The sequence below is a fragment of the Temnothorax americanus genome, unplaced genomic scaffold, assembly GCF_048541705.1.
Source record: "Temnothorax americanus isolate GAGA-0224 unplaced genomic scaffold, ASM4854170v1 Scaffold46, whole genome shotgun sequence".
Lineage (NCBI taxonomy): Eukaryota > Metazoa > Arthropoda > Insecta > Hymenoptera > Formicidae > Temnothorax > Temnothorax americanus.
In genome coordinates, this window is record NW_027509613.1 from 947,248 (window position 1) to 965,762 (window position 18,515).

Consider the following 18,515-nt stretch of genomic DNA (forward strand, 5'->3'; position numbering starts at 1 on the left):
CCATTATGTCTGTTCTATTCGCATTGCTATTTATTTTATATATATTAACACGTTTTATACATAATATCCTTAGAAGGGTTCTTGAAACTGGAACAACAGATTCAAAGTTTTAAAAGTTAACGTTCTTTTTTATGAGAAAAGGCTATAAATTTCTGAGAAAATTTTTTACTCAGTATCGACGAAGCATATTGTGCTTGCGTACCTCTTTGGGTTCGAAATTTATGGTTTATAAAGTTCATCGGGGAATATCCTAACTAGGTCATAAATAAAGGATTCAGTTTGCGGGCAGGGGTACAAGGGCACCACGCAGCAGTGCAATTAAGGCAACTTATACCGAGACGGCAAATGCGATTTGGACTGACTTACTAACTTTTCCACGCTGGAAAGAAAACTTTTGACTGTAATCTCGGAATTTATGAACGCTCGCGCGAGCATGCCGTAAGATGCCGTTAGTTTTCACCCTAATCTATAGCCGAGCATACATTATACATTATCTCGCGCGCCATTATTTTGCAATTTCGAGATCGGACGTTGCTACACAAATCCTGCAATAATCAATTATCTTACATACATACCTCTATGCATACTTATTAAAGTCACAATATTACATTAGTTCTCTTTGAACGAGACTTTACTTACGGTCGGCAGTGGAGTGTGTCACATATCTTCTGGCCTTATCGTTATTTATCTGACAATGAGTTCAACCAATGTTCAGGTAAATAGGACCACCATGCAGTCTATACACAATGACACAGGGATGTCTTTATGTTTGATTGTCGAGAGGGGCTCTCGGAGATAGTCGTGTAGCGGTTCGAATCTTTTTTTCCGGGACTACTGTAGTTACGCGACGACCAGATAAGGCGGTTTATCTTTGTCGTGGAATATCATACCGGAGTAGTGTTGCAATACTCTTATCCACCATGCTCGTGCAAACAGGCTCTTTTTTGCGATCGTTTTTTTATTGCGCGTCGCTTTTCGGTATAAGACACTTTCCGGCCATATTTTTTGTCTTTAGAACAACTACAGAAAAAATTGACCTTCTGTGCTTTCTAAAACCCTTTCTTCTCACCCTGAGATTCTAAGATTTCTTTATTCACTCACGTAGCATTTGTGCGCATTGTGACGAGCACTTGAAAAAAAACCTGGGGTAATATATAGTTATAGTAATGTCACCAGTAAAAATATAATAATTTCAATTTCATCGCTGAAATAAATATTGTATAATAAAAAGTATTATTTGAAGCCGAGTGTGAAAGTTCTCAAGTTAAGCTAAGCTGTGATTATTTTATAATACTGGGACATCGATATATTTTACTTGTAACAGGTTTTAACCGCTTAGGCGGATTATATCTTATGTATAACTTCAGTATATATAAGCTTCTAATTTATTTCAAGTGGACTTTATACGAGTTGGAACTTGATTTAGAATTGAATTATCGGAATACCTTCGCCGAAGAAAGCCGACGCCCGAATGGATATAGGTACCTACCTAGAGAAAGCGGTAGATACCGGCAGCGGGTGCGGTCATCCAGCACTCAAAAACGTACACGTCACGTAACAGAATTTTCGTTTTACGCGCTACATTTTCCACACGTTCGCGCGCTTTTAATGGTCCGTTTTGACGCGTAAAAAAAATTGCAGCGGCATAAAAACGGCCGTCGGTGAGCGGGCGAAAATTAATTGCGAGCGGCGGGAGGGAGACGTCCCGAAAGATTACACTGTGTCCGTCCCTGCACTGGTGTCTGATGCGGATACCATGTAGCGGTGGTGTGTAGTTACCAGCGAATCGACGCGTTTCTCTGATAAATATATATACGCGCGTTTACACGCCGAGGGCGGAGAGGCATATGTAGCGCGCGGTTATACGATGAGAGCCGACACGTCGGTAAATTTCAGCGTGATCACTGGTCACAGGTCTTACGACAAACGAAAGGGGCTCTTGGCTGCATACCGTAATATTCTGTCGAATTTACGGGGCGCCGTCCCTTACGGCTTTATTACAGAACTCGCGCGGCGCGCGAGTTAAGCCACGAGTATGTACATATGTATTGTACGTACCTCTCTGATGTAGGAATGCGAATTTCCTCTTCTCTCTCTTTTACCTCGATTCGTCTCGTCGATTATCGAGAAACCGGGCGCATGCATTGTCGCGAAACGGCATGCGAAGGATCCTCTCGTCGTCGTGCGACTCTACGACGCGTTCGGAACCTTCCCTCGATCGTATAAAGTCGATATCGTTAACTTTTACTGCATTGTGTGTCACGCGCGGCATGCGGTAATTTTTTTACAGTTTTCGTTACGGATTTTACTGGCCCATTGTTTAACAAATGTAACGGTATATGCGATCCGAGAGCTTGACATAAATATTACGTTGCAATCCGTGTAGGTTCAAGTTTTATTGCCTTTACACTGAAAATATAACGTTATTGTATGTGTGCGTGCACCGGAAAAACGTTTTTTTTCCTCAAACATTTAAAAATCTAGCACACACTCTATACAACTTATTATAAAATTATTTATAATTTTAACAGAGCTATTAAATTATTGGAATGTCAATTAAATTTGAATATGCATTCACCGACGTCATTAGACACGTCATGCAATTATGTTAAATAAATGTTGTTACGCTCGATATAAACTTTGATTTATGAGTCATAATAGGTTCTCGTTATCTGTCGCTGATGGCTCGTCGTCGCGAGAGGCAGCTAGGCCATGTAAAGAAACTAATAGGCACGATACAATTTTCCTCCATAAGAAATTATGGATAGAATGTAATTAATTTTGCTCGCGACTGTTATCGTTAAATTCTTTAATTAACTGGCGACATGCGGCCAAAACGACACTCATGATAGCCGCGTGTAACCGCTGCATACTAATGAAAACACCTCGTCACATTTGATGAACCTCGAGTCACGTATATACGATTGGTGCGTCGTCGATTTGATTGACAAATCGAGTTTATATTGCGCGTTCCTCGCGCAAGATAGAAATTTACATTCTTTTACGCGTCGTATGTCGTATCGATGAAAGAGAACTGCCGTCGTCACGGATATTATTTGTGGAAAAAGGCTGAACGAGACTAGGTGCGCTGCGAACCGGTGTAACGAGTACTCGCTGTCACGTCACTCGGTTCGGGGGCAATAGAATATATAACTTTACATGAAAATAGGCGGCGAATTAAGGGCCTCATCCGTCTATATAATTTTACGTCGTAGAAGGACCCACCACGATCTCGAGAGTCGCATCCATTGAGTCGAACGACAGTTTTGCCATGTGCCTCGATTCCCAAGGAACCGAAGAGATACTGAAAACACTTTAATCTTCGCAAAACAGAGAAGACTTATTGTTTTACATCTTTGGAAACCGGATCAGAGGTTTGTATTCCGTCGCCAGATAACGATGAGTCGCACTTTTTTCAGACGCCCGAAACAGTTCGCTGTCTTATTTGTAGCATGCGAAAAATATACCGAGGAAAGAAACATGCAATTTTTAAAATGCAAACTCCACAAGTAAATTACGAAGATGTTACGTACATACAAAAATATAAATAAGGAAGTAAGAAAAAAATATACAGAAATATTGATAAAATAAATAAAAGAAAAAAGTGTTTATAGCACTAAAAAGGTATAAAGAAATTAAATACGATCTACTTATCGTCAGTCGATTTTACTGCGTAGAAAATAATGTAAATGATTCATAGATTTTCCGTAGTCGTACAATTTTTCCCTCATAAGATATTTATTATTTACGCCTATGCGTGTCTTATCCTCTACGACCGAATCGTCGCCACAAGAATAGTTAATTAAGGACCTTTGTCCTCGAATCGATACAAGCCCAAGGTGGGGAAGGGATTCGAGAGCAGCCTAGTAACACAGATGATAGAATCCGATAGCGCCGTAATGGATCACGTAGATACAATCGAGATCCTGTATTTTCGCGACCACTGGCACAGTGGTCCGTTCCATGGTCGAACTGTTATATACGTTTCGGTAAGATACATCGATCGGCGGGCGAATTCACGTCCCACGAGGCTCGTTAGGAGGACACGATCACGCGCACCACCGATGGCCCCGGTGCGCGACGAGGACAGAGAATTATCGGGGGGAACGGCAAGAAATCCGACTCTCCGTAGGCGGCTTTATAATGCTAAGACGTCGCCTACCTGTGCTGTGGCACTTATTAAATCTCGCTCTGGCATCTTCGCCGTACCTTTCATCTCGGGTTACTTGCTCGCCGGTGTTCGCTCGCGCGCTAACCGCGCTGCCTACGCCTTGAACGTCAAGACTTCGTCGCGAGATTTGTAGGAATCAACGTCTTTTATACTCGGGGCCGCGCGCGAGCGCCGTTTCCAAACGTTTCGTTTCGTCGTCGAATATTCACCGAGGTCGTTTTAGCCTTGTATCTTCGTCGACAGCTGCGAATGCTTACGTTTGTCCTCTTTTATCGCGTGCGACATACACGATAACGCAGCTGTATATATGTATATGCGAGCAAACGCATAAATCAAACGAAGAGTGTGCGCTCTTCACATCAGGAAAATCGGAAAAGCGGAAGGGTGTACCGGCTCGTCAGGAAATGTGTTATTAGAGATTTTTCATTGAAAACTTTGCTTGACAGTTTTCTCGTGGGTGCATTTTATGCAACAGTGTAATGTTTAAATTTGCACGCTATACGTATAAAACGTAAACGCGAACGCGCATAAAGTATTCAAAATGTGCAGATGAAAAAGATTTTCGAAACAATTGTTTTGTAAAGGCTTCAATCTGTATTTAGACATTTACAATTATTATTAGAAATAGAGAAAAATAAATTATTTTCTGTATGAAATTGAAATAACGATAGTTTCAAATTCTTTTATATGTGAATAAATACACTTAATCTCCTACATAAAAGAATATTTTTAATAATTAAAAATTAATGTCAATTAAAAAAAGATTGTTTTTTGGGTTTTTAATGTCAATATGTTCAGAGTGTTCTAAAACGTCGAAATATTGCATTAAAAATTGTGCAAATTAGAAATTTGCACTTGGCTTCTTCATAGAGGAAGTGATGTCTTAAGATGCTAATACGGCTCTCTGATTGACTGATGACGCCTTAAGATTATACTTAAAACGATCTTGGATATAAGACCCGACTATGAATACCGGCCTTAAAGAATTATATATGAAATAGAAATAAAAAAGAGACTGAAGAATATAATAAATAGTAAGTTTGGCTGTTTTTTTAACCGAAATCGGTAACCCCTTTATTATTAACAATTTTTATTAATTCTATTATATTCTTTAGTCTTTTCTACCCCTATTTCATATATAATTCGTTAAGATTTGGTTGATCAGTTCGGGAATTATAGAAATTTCTATAAATTTGGCACATACATACATACATACATACATACACACATACCGACATTTTTTTTAATGCAATATTTCGACGTTTTAGAACACTCTGAACATATTGACAATAAACTCAAAAAACAATCTTTTCTTCGGTTTCTTCTACCCCTATTTCATATATATAATTCATTAACATTTGGTTAATTAGATTTAGTTTTATATGCGATCAAAGGTCCATATACGAAGTTTATGAAAACAAAGCTTCCTCTATGAGGAAGCAAAAAGCAACAATAAAAAAATTTCTAGAACGAAAAAAATATTTTATGAGTTATTTATTTTATTAATTCAGTCTTTTAATAACGTTTGTAACCGAAGCGATATAAAACCGCAATTCAATGCCGGCTCCGATTGTTCGGAAAGATGTGTGAGCCCGATCGACTAGGGCGGGCCGGTCTTTTTACGGTTGTTTGCAAACTTCTGCCGAGCATACTGCACGCAGGGGCGATTGCGCGCTTTCCAGAAGTGTATAATAGGACGGAAGTTGTCTGGAAGCCCGAAGCCGAAAAAGTCGTGGCTACATCTTCGAGTGAAGGACTATGTGAGAGACTTGCGTCTTGAAAACGGCCTACAGACCCCCGGAGTGCTCGTGTAGTATATCGCTCGGGTAGCATCCTTCATCGTCCTTCCATTTCCAACGCGGCCGACCTGCAGGCAAGGAACGAACGTCACTTGACTCCCTATAATATTAATCTGTGAGCGATGGCACTCAAAAAAAGAAACGTCTCTACCCAACATACATATGATGAGGGTTCCTCAATGAGGGAGTCTCGTCTCTTGTCCGAGGGGGAGGGGGAAACACTTAATTTATATTAATTTTATTCTCTCCACTCAAAAAACAGGGAACGTATATTTAACAGGACTATATTTTTTTTACAGTGGACGCGTATTTGCTTATATGCATTTTAATTGACATGCTATATATAGCGTAGAAAATGGCTCTACGATCTTTTTACACCGATATTTATAAATAACTGCACGAAAAATTATAAAAATCAAAATGACTGTATAGGAAATGTTTTCTCAGAAATTACTCGCGAGATTCACTTAAGCGGTGTATAATCAATTTCTCTTGGACGCATGTTTACAAGACTCAGACGAGTCGAGACTAAATCATACGGTCAAAGCGTGACGCATTATTATGAGAACCTCGAAAGCGCGAGAGTGCACCTGGAATTGGGTGCAGTGTTCGCGTTGATACAACGGGGCGTTATCTACGGGCCCTGACCACCCGACCCTACCGGTAAGCGCGACGCATTACGTTAGCGCATACCACATGTGATGATAGGTGACAGGAAGTCGTAATCTACCCCCTTGCTATCTCCCGACAAAACCGACGATTGTTTACATCGTGAGATTTTTAAACAAGCTCCTAAGTAATTTATTCACGCCCCCTTCGTCATTATATGTGCTCCGGAGTTCGGCCTCGAACGATTCACACGATAAACAGTAAACGCAGCGCAGCATGCATCGCGCGTCGACTCGCGCGATATATCGACCGCGTGAGACAATACTTGGGTCGGTCGTGGAGGGAAATTCGGGTGATTCGTGCTCCCTTCCCATCACAAAGAAAGAGAGCCTCGGAGACGATTCACTCGAGAGCGACCGGGTGCGAAAGCCGCGCCCCGGCATCTATAAGCTAATTTTACGTTGAATAAAAATGCGTAATACCTCTGAAAGGGAAATCCATTTAACGTTCGCTCCGGTTTCTCAAGATAAATTGCTTTTCGTGCGGGCGGGGGATGCCTTTCTAAAGCGACATCGCTCGAAGTTCGGGGGGGTGAACGGAGTTCCTTTGCGAAAGACCCGACGAGACCTCCCTCGAGAATCCCCCCTGTTTTGGCTTGGCCGGCTGGGCTGGTGGACGCCGAGCGTAACTGTCAACCGTGACCCAACAATGAGCGCGGGCGCGGGCGCGGCGCGGGCACGGAACGCGCGGTATATAACGTAGCCGAAAATCCACAGGGGGCGAATATCTCAACGTAGACTGCAATATGTGTCGGGAACCGTTTCCGCGTCTCTATGCGTCTCGACGGTATTGACTATCCGCACTCCTCCGGAAAACTTCGTCTTGTCAAACATTGTAAACACTGTCTCTACCTAGGAAAGGTCTAGGAAACATTCGCTCAGATTTAGTGGAAACGGCAGTAAGTATATCGATACTTTCTTTATCGAATTTCTTTATCAAACTTTTTTCGAGGTAGCAATATCGAGTATCTCTTGTATTATGAAAGGGAAAAATTTATGAAAAAATTACTTAACCTAGAGTACGTTTTGTTATTGAGGAGAATATATTTAACAAAGATGAAATATGATGGCAATACGCTGCTTTACTCTATTTATAATTTTCCTTATAACAATGGAAAGATTAAAATATGACAGATATATGAAGGCAATAAATTGAAAGAATAAATAGATTCGCATAAATGTTATCGTTTGGACTACGCGACTCTGCTTATCATCTTATTGTTAAAGAAATTACCACCGCGCTCTGTAAATCACTCTCGCAAATAAGCGCGTTCTGATAAATCACGTCAGCAAAACGGTCTATTATATATTAGGTCGCAGCGGTTCTCACAACGCGACTATAGTGATTCAAAGGGATTTTTAACCATATGCGTTAAATCATCGCGGCTACATTAGAAATAAATCCGTCGCATCTCACGCCGTTCGTTGCACCTTGCGGACGATCGCGCACTAAAAATGCAACCCGTTGTGAAATTAGATCTAAGCTGGTGCGACCGCAAACTCGCGAAGAGGGATTCGCGCAGCCTCGAATCGCCATTTCTCTTTTGACCTTTAAACTCCCGTCGAGCCATTTCTCCTCCCTCATTCTTACCCTTTCGATCCGATTACCGGCCGAGAGATTGCAACGGACCACCTGGCTCGTACGGGGAATTACATTCGGCCGCCCGGTTCGGCCGAGAGTAGCGTCTAGACTCTCTGCGTCTGAGGCCTCGCGAAATGGTAATCGGAACCTGTCCCGAACCGATCGTGGTCGATGGTTCCTTTGCGAGACGTCGAGATGCAGACGCGCGGACGCCGACGGCGAAATCGCCAACCCAAAACCTCCCCCCCCCCTGTCATTTTCTCATCAACCCAATGCAACGGGGAAAAGCCCCGTGGCCCTGTGTTCCCTCGCAGTCCGTCGCGACTACCGGCCACTACGAGGATATTACTGTCACCCGAAAGGAAAAACCGACGACATCGGTACGGAAAAACCTATTACGTACTTGCGAGAAGCATATTCATAGTGACGTTTGTGCGCGAGCGAAGAAAGGTTTCCGAGGGATTGACGTCGGATCGCGATGCGATATGGAATTCGTTTGACATTGAGAGCGTCGGAACGAATGTTTAGCATGAATGAATCCATGAGAGACTATTGCTATTGGCATATGCAAGATATGCTGTCGCCAATATGCGCAGCTTAGTTTCTTCGACGCGTTTGGAACCGATTTTTATGTAAGGAACGGTTTGACTCTGTCCATAACTCTTGTTCAATTACCTTTTCTACATTATATTCTTTCCGAACTAAAATCAAAGCCATGGCACCCTGTTAAATTCGTAGAGTCTAATTATACTCAATTTTAGTCACTTAGGTCGCTACTGCTCCAACTCAACATGACGTTAATGTATAACTAAAAGAACGTTAATTTAACTAAACCAATGGAGTTGAAATAATACTGTTTTGTATTAAAATAATAGATTTCGGTACACATGACAGTTAAAAATAACAAAATGTTATTTAACTCGAGATATTGGTTTAAATTTCGTCCCTTAATATTGAACGGGGGTATACACTCAAAATAAAGCAGCGCATAAAGTTTTTTGTCCTCCAACTTTATAATTGGGTGCTCTTGCCTTATCATACCATCATCCACATTGTGGCTACTTCGCGTAAAAATAAAAACCTCGGAACACATACATTACAAAATTCGGAGTTACAGAAGATCCGCGGCGTGCAATATAATATTCGGCTTCTCGCATATCGCGTACGAGTTTACGGCCGTAATAAACATGCCAGTTTCCAGGCCTTTTTTTTCTCTTTCGACACACATAAACGACACCTCTCGCACGCCTAATTTTTCGCACGCGTGTCTGCCATGAACGTCCATACCGTGGGCGCAACAACGTGACGTTCGCTAAAGCGCATAAAATTCGGTGGCAGACAGTTATGCGATATTCTCTCTCTCTCTCTCTCTCTCTTTCCCCTCCCCCCTTTCTCTTTTTCTTTCCGCGCAATGATGCTGGACGGCTCCATTTTACATCGGCGTCACTCTTGGACGCGATAACGAACCGAATGGTGAGCAGTCAGGCAGAAAAAACGAAGGCCGACGGTATTTTTAGCCGGAATCCCGCGACAAAAAGCTTGTCGCGGCGTTTAAGCGGCTTCGTATCTCGCAGGTGTTCTGGACGACGACGACGACGATGGTGTTACTTATTAATTCGCCTCTCTCGGTACACTCGGCCGTTTTAACCATGCCTTTATTGGCGAAGTCCACCGTCCATGCGGCGACGAATCCGTTCGCGGGTATCATTCGCCAACAAGCGGACACGCGAATTGGAAAGTTTATCGCGTCGACCGGCGCACGCGGACGGACCCGGGCCCGGGATCGTCGAACTCGCCCGCCTCGTGTCCTCGAGCCCCGATCTCGATACGAGGAGGTAGGTAGAGGCTCTTCCTCGGAACCGGTCGTGACCGTACCTACGCGAGACGTCGTTAATACCGCGCGAGAGCGAATCCACCTACGAGTCGAGGAGATGACCGCGTCTCGCCGCTCGTAACCAGCCCAAAAAGAAAGCAGTAAGTCGCTCAGCTTGGAAGGAAAACGAGAGAAAGAGAGAGAGGGAGAGGGAGAGAAGAAAGAAGAGAATCGTGGACCGATAATAAATGGTCGTGAATCCCGAAGACCCGGAGCAGAAAGGGAGGCAGAGAGAGAGAAGGCAAGAGGGAAGGGAAGAGGGATCCTGCCGACCGTCTCTCGTTATCCACGCCACACGGCGTCCAGCCAGAGCCGTGTGTGTGTGTGTGCGTGTGACATCATCGCGCGCGCGCGCGCGCGCGCGTGTGTGGTGTGCGGCGTGCGGCCCCGGCGATACACCAGAGGGGGATGGATGCATCGCGCGTTTCGCATCGCGTGCACGCGCTCGTGTGTACGTGTGTGCGTGGCACACAGGTGTGCACTGTGCAGCGTGCACCACACGCCGGAGGTGCGCGACTCCTCGCGCGAGTATATGCACGTATCCACACACACGCGCGCGCTCGCGCGCGTGCATAGTTAAACAGAGTCGAGTCGTGGCTGCAGCAGCGGCAAGCAGCGTCCGAGGGACGAGGGACGAGAGAGATACATAACGCTGCACGGTTCGCTAGCATATACCATACCGTAGTACCGTACCAGCAGAAAGCCGCTGGTAGGGGGAAACCGAGGGGCCGGTAGCCGCGGCCGAGAACCGGCGGAAACGCCCGAGAGCTCCAGCCGCCGCTCGTTCTTTCTCTCTCTCTTTTTCTCTTTCCCGCCGCGGCCGGCAGCGATCGTTCCGCCTTCGTCGTCGACTTCGACTCCGTAGCCTCTCTCGCGCGTTCGTGTCTCCTCGCTCGGGTTCGCGTCGCGGTCGCCTCGTCGGAGCTCGGGCCCGGGCTCGGCTCGGAGAGTCGGAGGTCGGAGACGTCGGAGTCAGTCAGTGAGTCCGTGTCCGTCGTCGTGGTAGGATCGCGCGCGCCACGTTTCCTCCGGCCGCGCGTTCCTCTTTCTCCCGTCGCGCTCTCGGTCATTCCGTGGAGCGAGCGCGCGCGCGCGCGCGCTGCCGCCGCCTGCTCCAGCGTGTGTAACAAAATATTTGGAGAAACCGTCCGTCGTGCCCTGCCTGACTGCGCAAAGCCGCGATTCGGAGTACGCATACCAGCGCGCCCGTCGCGCATCGCGCATCGCGCCACGTTCCCCATGCGCGCGCGCGCGCGCGGACGTAACTATACCGCCGCCTGATGTTTACGGTTCTGATTTTAGTTTAGTGTTTGTCGATCGTTCGCGTATCGCGCGGCTCTGTTCACGGGCAGCCGCGGCAAGTGACTGTCGACGTCGAACTGGGTTTATCATCGTATATTAGAATCGTGCGCGCCGGCCGGTGCGTTTTTATCAGGACGCACGAGGGAGACAATGGATTAATTCTCGCCGGGGCGCGAGAGCGGCTACCAGGCGCGGCGGCTACGACTGGCGCAGGCGTTCGGTTAGAAGCGGAGCGGAGCGGAGCAGCACAGCGGGAGTACCGCGATAAATCAAGGTGAGAGTCCGGCTTTGTTTTCGAGAAGGGTTGCTCGATAGTCGCCGCCGCCGCCGCCGCCGCCGCCGCTGCCGCGGTCTCTCATTGACCAGCCTCACCGGCGCGGCCCGCCGAACCCTTTCGCATCCTCCTCGTTCTTCCTCCCGGCTCCGTCCCGCTCTCGAACGAGACACGAGACTTTCTCCTCCCCCCTTGACTCTTTTCCGTTTCTCTTCACTCGGCCCTCGGGGTCCCTCGGCGAATGCTGCAAACGAGCATTCAACGAGCGCGTAGCATATATTCCACCGGCCTCTTCTGTCCCGTCCTCGTCGCCAGTCGTCGCCTCCACGTTGCCCGCACGCTGCTCCTCGCGCAAAAGCGAAGGCACCAGGGACCCGAGGGAGCGAGAGAGAGAGAGAGAGAAAGAGAAAGAGGGAAAGGGAGAGAGAAAAAGAAACGCGACGCGTCGTTTCTCCGGATTCGGCTCGGACGGATCTTGATTGCGGCTCTCTGCCCTCTCTACCGCTGACGCCGCGCCGCCACCGCTGTGCGTCCCTATGCAAATCCACGCCGCACCGGCGGAAAGTCGTCGGTCGTCACGGTTGAGAGCCGTGCGTAGAAGGATCTCTGTCCCATTAAATATAAGTTCTCTCTCTCTCTCCCAGCTCCCTTCGCGAAACGGGAACCGCGGCGCGGCCCGAGTTCGATAACCTTCACTCGACAGATAAATTGTGAAAAATTGAGCGATCCGCCGCTATTTCGAACGTGACGTGAAAAATTGACGATCGGCGAATGTTTCGCGCGCTTGGCTATATCGGCAGCCAACGGAGCAGTTAGACAGATTGCAATGAAGTGGCTGTGTCTCGAGAGTCAGCTGGACCGTTTTGAGAAAGTACAGGGCCCTCTGATTATAGAGGAAAAGTGAAACTGGATAATCCCCGACAGAAATACAAACGTCCCGATGCTCCCTTTCCGAGTCCCTTTCGTGATATGTCACCTGTTCGTTTTCGGAAGAACTTCCTGAACTGGTGAACGCTGATGCAATAAGTGAATATAAGTTAAAGTAGAACAAAATGTGTTTGTCTCACTCTAAGTTATTATACATAGAGTGCGCCAGTTTAAGAAGTTCTTCGAAAAAAAAACCGACAAAGCTGAGGTTTAACTGTAAATCACACGAAGCGAATATTTCAAAGTTAAAGCTCAACGCGCTTACAAATTAGAATAAATTCGCAGACAGGATGCGCGACGATTCGCGGCCAGACGCGTTATGATTTATCGTATATGTACACACACCGCGGGACTGCTTAATACAGTGCAATCATTGTTATCCCGCGGGATGGCGGATGCTTATTTGCTTAATATCCCGGCTGATTGTGTGTATACGAATCTGCTGCGCTTTCTGCGCCTCGGAGTCCACATAGAAGTTCGTATTAGCAAAACGCATACAGTGCGTGGCGTACGCGATAATATATCACTTGGAGGAAACGCGATGCGTTAAAGAGAACCTATCAGCGTGTTTCACAATTATAAATGCGATACATAATATGATATATAAAAAAACACGCTGTAAAATATTAAATGATGAAATTTAAACCGACACCTTGAGGTACGTAACGTTTTATTATTTTTATCTATCGTGTGTATCGAAATTTATTGTTTCAAAAATAGTGTTACTTTAACTCCATTGGTTTAGTTAAATTAACGTTGTTTTAATTAAATTAACGGACATGTTGAGTAGAAGCGATTGACGACCTATAGGAATGATTAAAAATGACTCAAATTGTGACGAGTATAATTTGACACTATGAATTTAACAGTATAAATTATCGTGTATTATCATGCGATTTCACCAGTTTGCTATAAACTGTCGAAATATATATCTTGAGTTTTAAAAAGCTGAGAAGAATCTTTTAACGCATTGTCAGCCTAGTAGAGTTTTGTATATCTTGTCGCAATAAAATTTTCATTGTCGTTACGTCATACGCCAGCAGATCCTAACGTTGACAAAGGGGGAGTTCGGCAAAATTATTCGGTTTGATATTTTTCTTACTATCGTATTATACTTATAGCTTTTACTCCAGGATCAACAACGAGGATGTTGTGAGACTCCTGCTTTGAAATAGATCCAACAGAACTGATTTTTCTTACTTGGAAGGGGAGGGGTTTGATCCCAAATTCCCTCCTCCCTATATAGAATCCGCCAATGTCAGCATATATTGTATAATTAATGAAAAGCATATATTATTAATTGTTGAATAGCGCATTTTTTACTTTATCATCTATGTATTCCGCATTCGTTATTCAACATTCTATATCAGATGACATTTATTTCTGACAAACGCTTCAAAAAATTTCAACAGCACCGCTGACTAGTGGTGCCGGTCCACCGGGATGCCATTGAAGAGTCAGGTATCGGTTACGGACTGACTGTGGCGGTCAACATGTTACAATCGTCAGTTTTCTTTTTAAAACTCACCAGCTTCAAGATGCCATTTCTCTCCTTCGAGAGACGCGTGCTAATTTAGGGAAATACATTGCCTTATTAATGGGAAACAACCGTGTATGTTTCTACTGAATTTCTGAAAGGAGGCTATAAGTGTCTTTACCTTGTGTCATTGCTGTGTCACGATACACATATACGAACGAGATGTCGTACCCGCGTAGGCTAGGCGTAGGATTGCGCGTTAACGCATTATACCATAAATGCCGTTACGACAATACGCGAAGTCGCGCGCGAGCGTCCTTGGTTACGGCTCGCGTTCGCGAGAAAGCGGCGACGATCGCGTCCGCCCGGGGCGTGTCCGCACAATCGAATTCCGACGAGAGCTGTGGACGCTGGATGCGCTGGACGTGAATCACGAACGAAGAGAAAAAGTCGACTCGCGCGAATGACGGAGCGCTTGTTTGATCTCGGGGGGCCACACGCCCACGCCCCGCGGGACGCGATTCCCCGGGCCCCGGGCCGCGGAGCGAGAGAAAAAGAAACGGCGCGAAACTGCATCTGACGTTTATCTGTCGGGCTTTTTTACGACTATCGCGCGTAGCTACCGGCTACCGGCGCACTCTCGTTAAATTTGCGCCGCGTGCACACGCGCGAATCCGCACGCGCGCAGGCTATTTACGAGCGCGCAGCCCCGCGCGTATTTTTCGCGCTCGCGATTTAGGTATTCGCGTTCGCATTCGCTCCGCAGCTGTTCGAATTCGGCGCGCGATAGCGCCGAAGCTTTATCGCGCCTTAATTTTCCTAGCGGATGAATCGGATATTTACAACCGACGATAAGGACGATGTCGGTGTTGCTTTGTAAAGTTCGTCGTAGGGAGCCGAAAAGAAGCCGCCGGGCTTGCAACTGCGTCGTAACGCCTAATTACGTTCGCCGCGGACATATCGTACATATTTGCATCGCAAATCTCCCACCGGCTAGCCGGGTAGCAGCGATGTTGTTAAATTTCGTTATCCTCGCCTCGTGTATATCAAGATAGAGATCGAGACCGATATGAATATCGAAAGAACGTATTGTGTATATGCGCATAAGATAAATATCAATATCTTCTAATACTGACACTTATCGGCAGCATAGCTTTTTAAAAACAACTATACCTATTATTATTTTGATAGCTTCTTAATTTAAGCTTCTTTGGAGAGAAAATTCTGAGATGAGGAACATTGTTGAAGAGACTGCTATTTGGGATATATTAATAATTTATATCTCGCTTGAAAGAAAGCAGATTGTTGTTCACTTGTATCGTGCATCGTAGCATATATTTGATATTAAGACTCCCTTTTTCTTTCCCTCTCTCCCTCTCTCTCTCTCTCTCTATTAATATTGATAGATTATACTTTCAAAATATCAAAACATTTCTAAAGTATCGGAATATTGAAGCAGAAGTATCGATATTCCGACCATATCTCGCAGTATCGTTACTTATACCGTCATAAAACTCTCGATGAAGTTTCCGCAAAATCCTCGACAGAATTCCACATCGCCATAACTGAAAATCCTCGAATATTCTTGGCCGCGTTTAGGATAATCGCCCCGATCGTTGTTGAAGCGATGTTATCTTATCGTTTCCCGAGCTCGCATGACTCTCGACTGTTTCGTTACGCGAGAAGTCGCAAGTTTTTAATCTTCGACCGAAGTCGCGCAATTTTGGAATGTGTACTCCGAGTCGCGCGGATTTAAATCCCTGCGGGGGTATTACCCGCGCAGACAAAAAGTCTTAAACAATGCAACATCAACGAACAACAGTTCATGCTATATGGTTTCAGAGAATAAATAAAGCTCGAAGTTTCACTAGCTCGAGATTATCGGTAGATTTTATTTGCTCTGTGCGAACCATGGAGAAAAAAAAATATAATATTGCGCAATATAATAACTAATAACCGCGGCATTTTACGTTTATCTACATTAAAGGCTAACACGAGAGAGAGATATATAAAGCAGCTTCCGTTAAGGATAAGATTGAAAGCCGCGCGAGCACAGCGACACTTATGGACGGTAATAATTGCCGCGGACTCGTTTTGTTCGTGCGCCGCGATCGTCGCCTGGCGAGGCAATAAAAAAGGCCGGGTTCTCTCGTTTGTGCGGTGATATATCGTCCCGCGCAGGTGGAAGACGTCTACGAGCGGGCAATCCTCTCTCCTTACGATCCTTTTGGATATTTTAGCGCCCGTTTGGGTCCTTTTATTACTCTTTTGGGCGAGGTTGTCACGTAGCCAGCGTAATTAGAACGCACTATAATTGACTCGTTCCGAGTGCTGGCGAGAAGGCGTGAATTATATCGCGAACGCGCGCCTGTTTTGGATAAACGATGAAAAATCGGGTTAAGCATGCCGAGCGTTTGACATCGAAAAACGATACAATTTGCTTCTCGGGGCACCGCGATTACTTTATGGCCACTTCGTCGAGGGGGGTTGGTCGGTCGGCTTAGGACGACGACGCGCTAAGCCGCATAGAGCGATTTTATAGACTAGCACTCCCGCTGGAAGAGACCATAAATCATTAACGAGATCGGAGATACGCCGTTACAGTTCTCGCATATGTCCCCTTTATCGCCAAATTGTTTCTATACCTTGAACTAGATAATTAAATGTCTTTTACTTGATTATTAAGTAAAGATTTATCTCGGTTTATTTTTAATTTGTTTAGAGATTTTCTTTCATTTCACCTTTTATTTTACATAATTTCATTTTCGGTAAAGTATTCGTATATGTTGAAGGACTGACACGTTCTCGCCTTCAATCGTTACGTTAGCCTCGCCCTCGGTTTATTATGGTTTCCAACGGCGTTAATCGATCGAAACGTATGGTAACGTACGTTTCGCGAGAGACGCGCGCGGATCTCTCGACGTGGTGGCGGGCGGAGAATACATTTCGCCCGCCTCGCTTTGTCCGCTTTGTCAAAAGTGTACTCTGGCACACTCGACGCGGCCCCCGCGATGTTGGAGGTTGGAGGACGTCCATCCGTTTTGCAAATGGATTCGCGGAGGCTCCAGTGGCTTTTTGACGCGCTCGAGAGTCAGGCCCCGCGCCTAAAAAAATCCGTGAATGGTGAAGACGATCCGAAGTCGTGAAAAGAAGGGGGGCTTAATGAAAGAAAGGAAATGTTTACAGAGGCTGGAGAAAGAGATTGAGAGAGAGAGAGAGAGAGAGAGAGAGAGAGAGAGAGAGAGAGAGAGAGAGAGAGAGAGAGAGAAAGAGAGAGATTGAGAGAGGTGCGCGGAGAACGCTCATCGGCCGCATACTCCTTGTTTTCTTTTTCGTTCGAATACTCGACAAAAGTTTGTGGCTCTCTGTGTTATATCGCGGTCTAGCAATCTGGGATGAGAAGCATTAGGAAAATAGCGTCATTGTCGTATTTTTGCGTTCTCGAAAAACATTATTATTTACGGCGAAACTTGTCTCGTTTTTCCTTTACGAATGATAGAACGTCGTATTGCTTCAATTGCGATTTAGTAATTTATTGAAGTGGTTCGTTAAAATACGTTACGATTACTCTTAATATTAATTGATTTATTCTGAAAGTGGAAATTAGTATAGGTACACAAAAACATAAAGCTATGTTATTTGATGACATTTTAACAATTCAACTTTTATGTTAATCTGGATATCCCTGCCAAATGAAAGGCTCCTGTCAAAGAGATTTAATTATTGAAAAAATTAGCAATGAAAGACTCCACAAAACGATACTATGCGTGTCTATAATGTGTCATGGCAATGCATGCGTGCCTCTTATGGTGACTTTATCGTGTTTCGTCATTCTATAGTCGCGTTATTCTCGATCACTATAGGCGGTAACTCACGCATTTGCGTTTATATTTGTATATTTGCGGTAAGTGTGATTCATGTTGGCATTTATATGAAAAAGCTTTAGTACAGATTTAATACGAAAAAAGTCTATATGGACAAGAGAAGGAGAGAATATAACATACTTCTTATAAACACATCTAAAATTCGCGTGCTAGAGATAGAGACTCGACGATAATATGGATTTGTTGATAAGAGCGCGGAGTAGCGATAGCGGAGATATCATCGCGTCTGCCAAATCCAATATTTGAGAACCTCTACGATTCGTCAGCCGTACGTTCCAACAATCTGTTAACACTCTTTTAATCCCGCGGTTCTTTCACGATATTTTCTCATCGCGAGATTTCTGTAACATCTTCGGATAAGATCGATAAAGTACATTCGAGGAACAAGCGACATCGTCAAATAGAATCGACGAGGCACATCCAACGACACGTGATTCGGGAACACGCAATTTCTCCCGTGCTTTCTTTCCCAACATTTTTCACGGCGTCGTCGTTAACGTTCGCGTAACGGACGCGGATTTTTCCGTCGACGATGCGCGCACGGCGTGCAGAGGTTAA

At 45.1% G+C, this 18,515-nt stretch overlaps 2 protein-coding genes across 4 annotated transcripts in view; one reads left to right on the forward strand and one right to left on the reverse strand.

Annotated features, from left to right (window-relative positions):
- Nucleotides 1–2,988, reverse strand: part of LOC143903401 (serine-enriched protein) — a 75,883-nt gene extending 72,895 nt beyond the window's left edge. The window contains exon 1 of the mRNA XM_077416957.1: nucleotides 2,059–2,988. The gene's annotated coding sequence lies outside the window, so the exon portion shown is untranslated. The remainder of the gene's footprint in view (nucleotides 1–2,058) is intronic.
- Fz2 (frizzled 2) overlaps nucleotides 1–18,515 on the forward strand; it is a 75,744-nt gene that overhangs the window by 34,860 nt on the left and 22,369 nt on the right. The window contains exon 1 of one of the 3 annotated variants that reach the window (XM_077416953.1): nucleotides 11,059–11,669. The exons of the other annotated variants lie outside the window; for them this stretch is intronic. The gene's annotated coding sequence lies outside the window, so the exon portion shown is untranslated. Of the gene's footprint in view, nucleotides 1–11,058; nucleotides 11,670–18,515 lie in introns of those variants that run through there. 3 annotated transcript variants of the gene reach the window in all.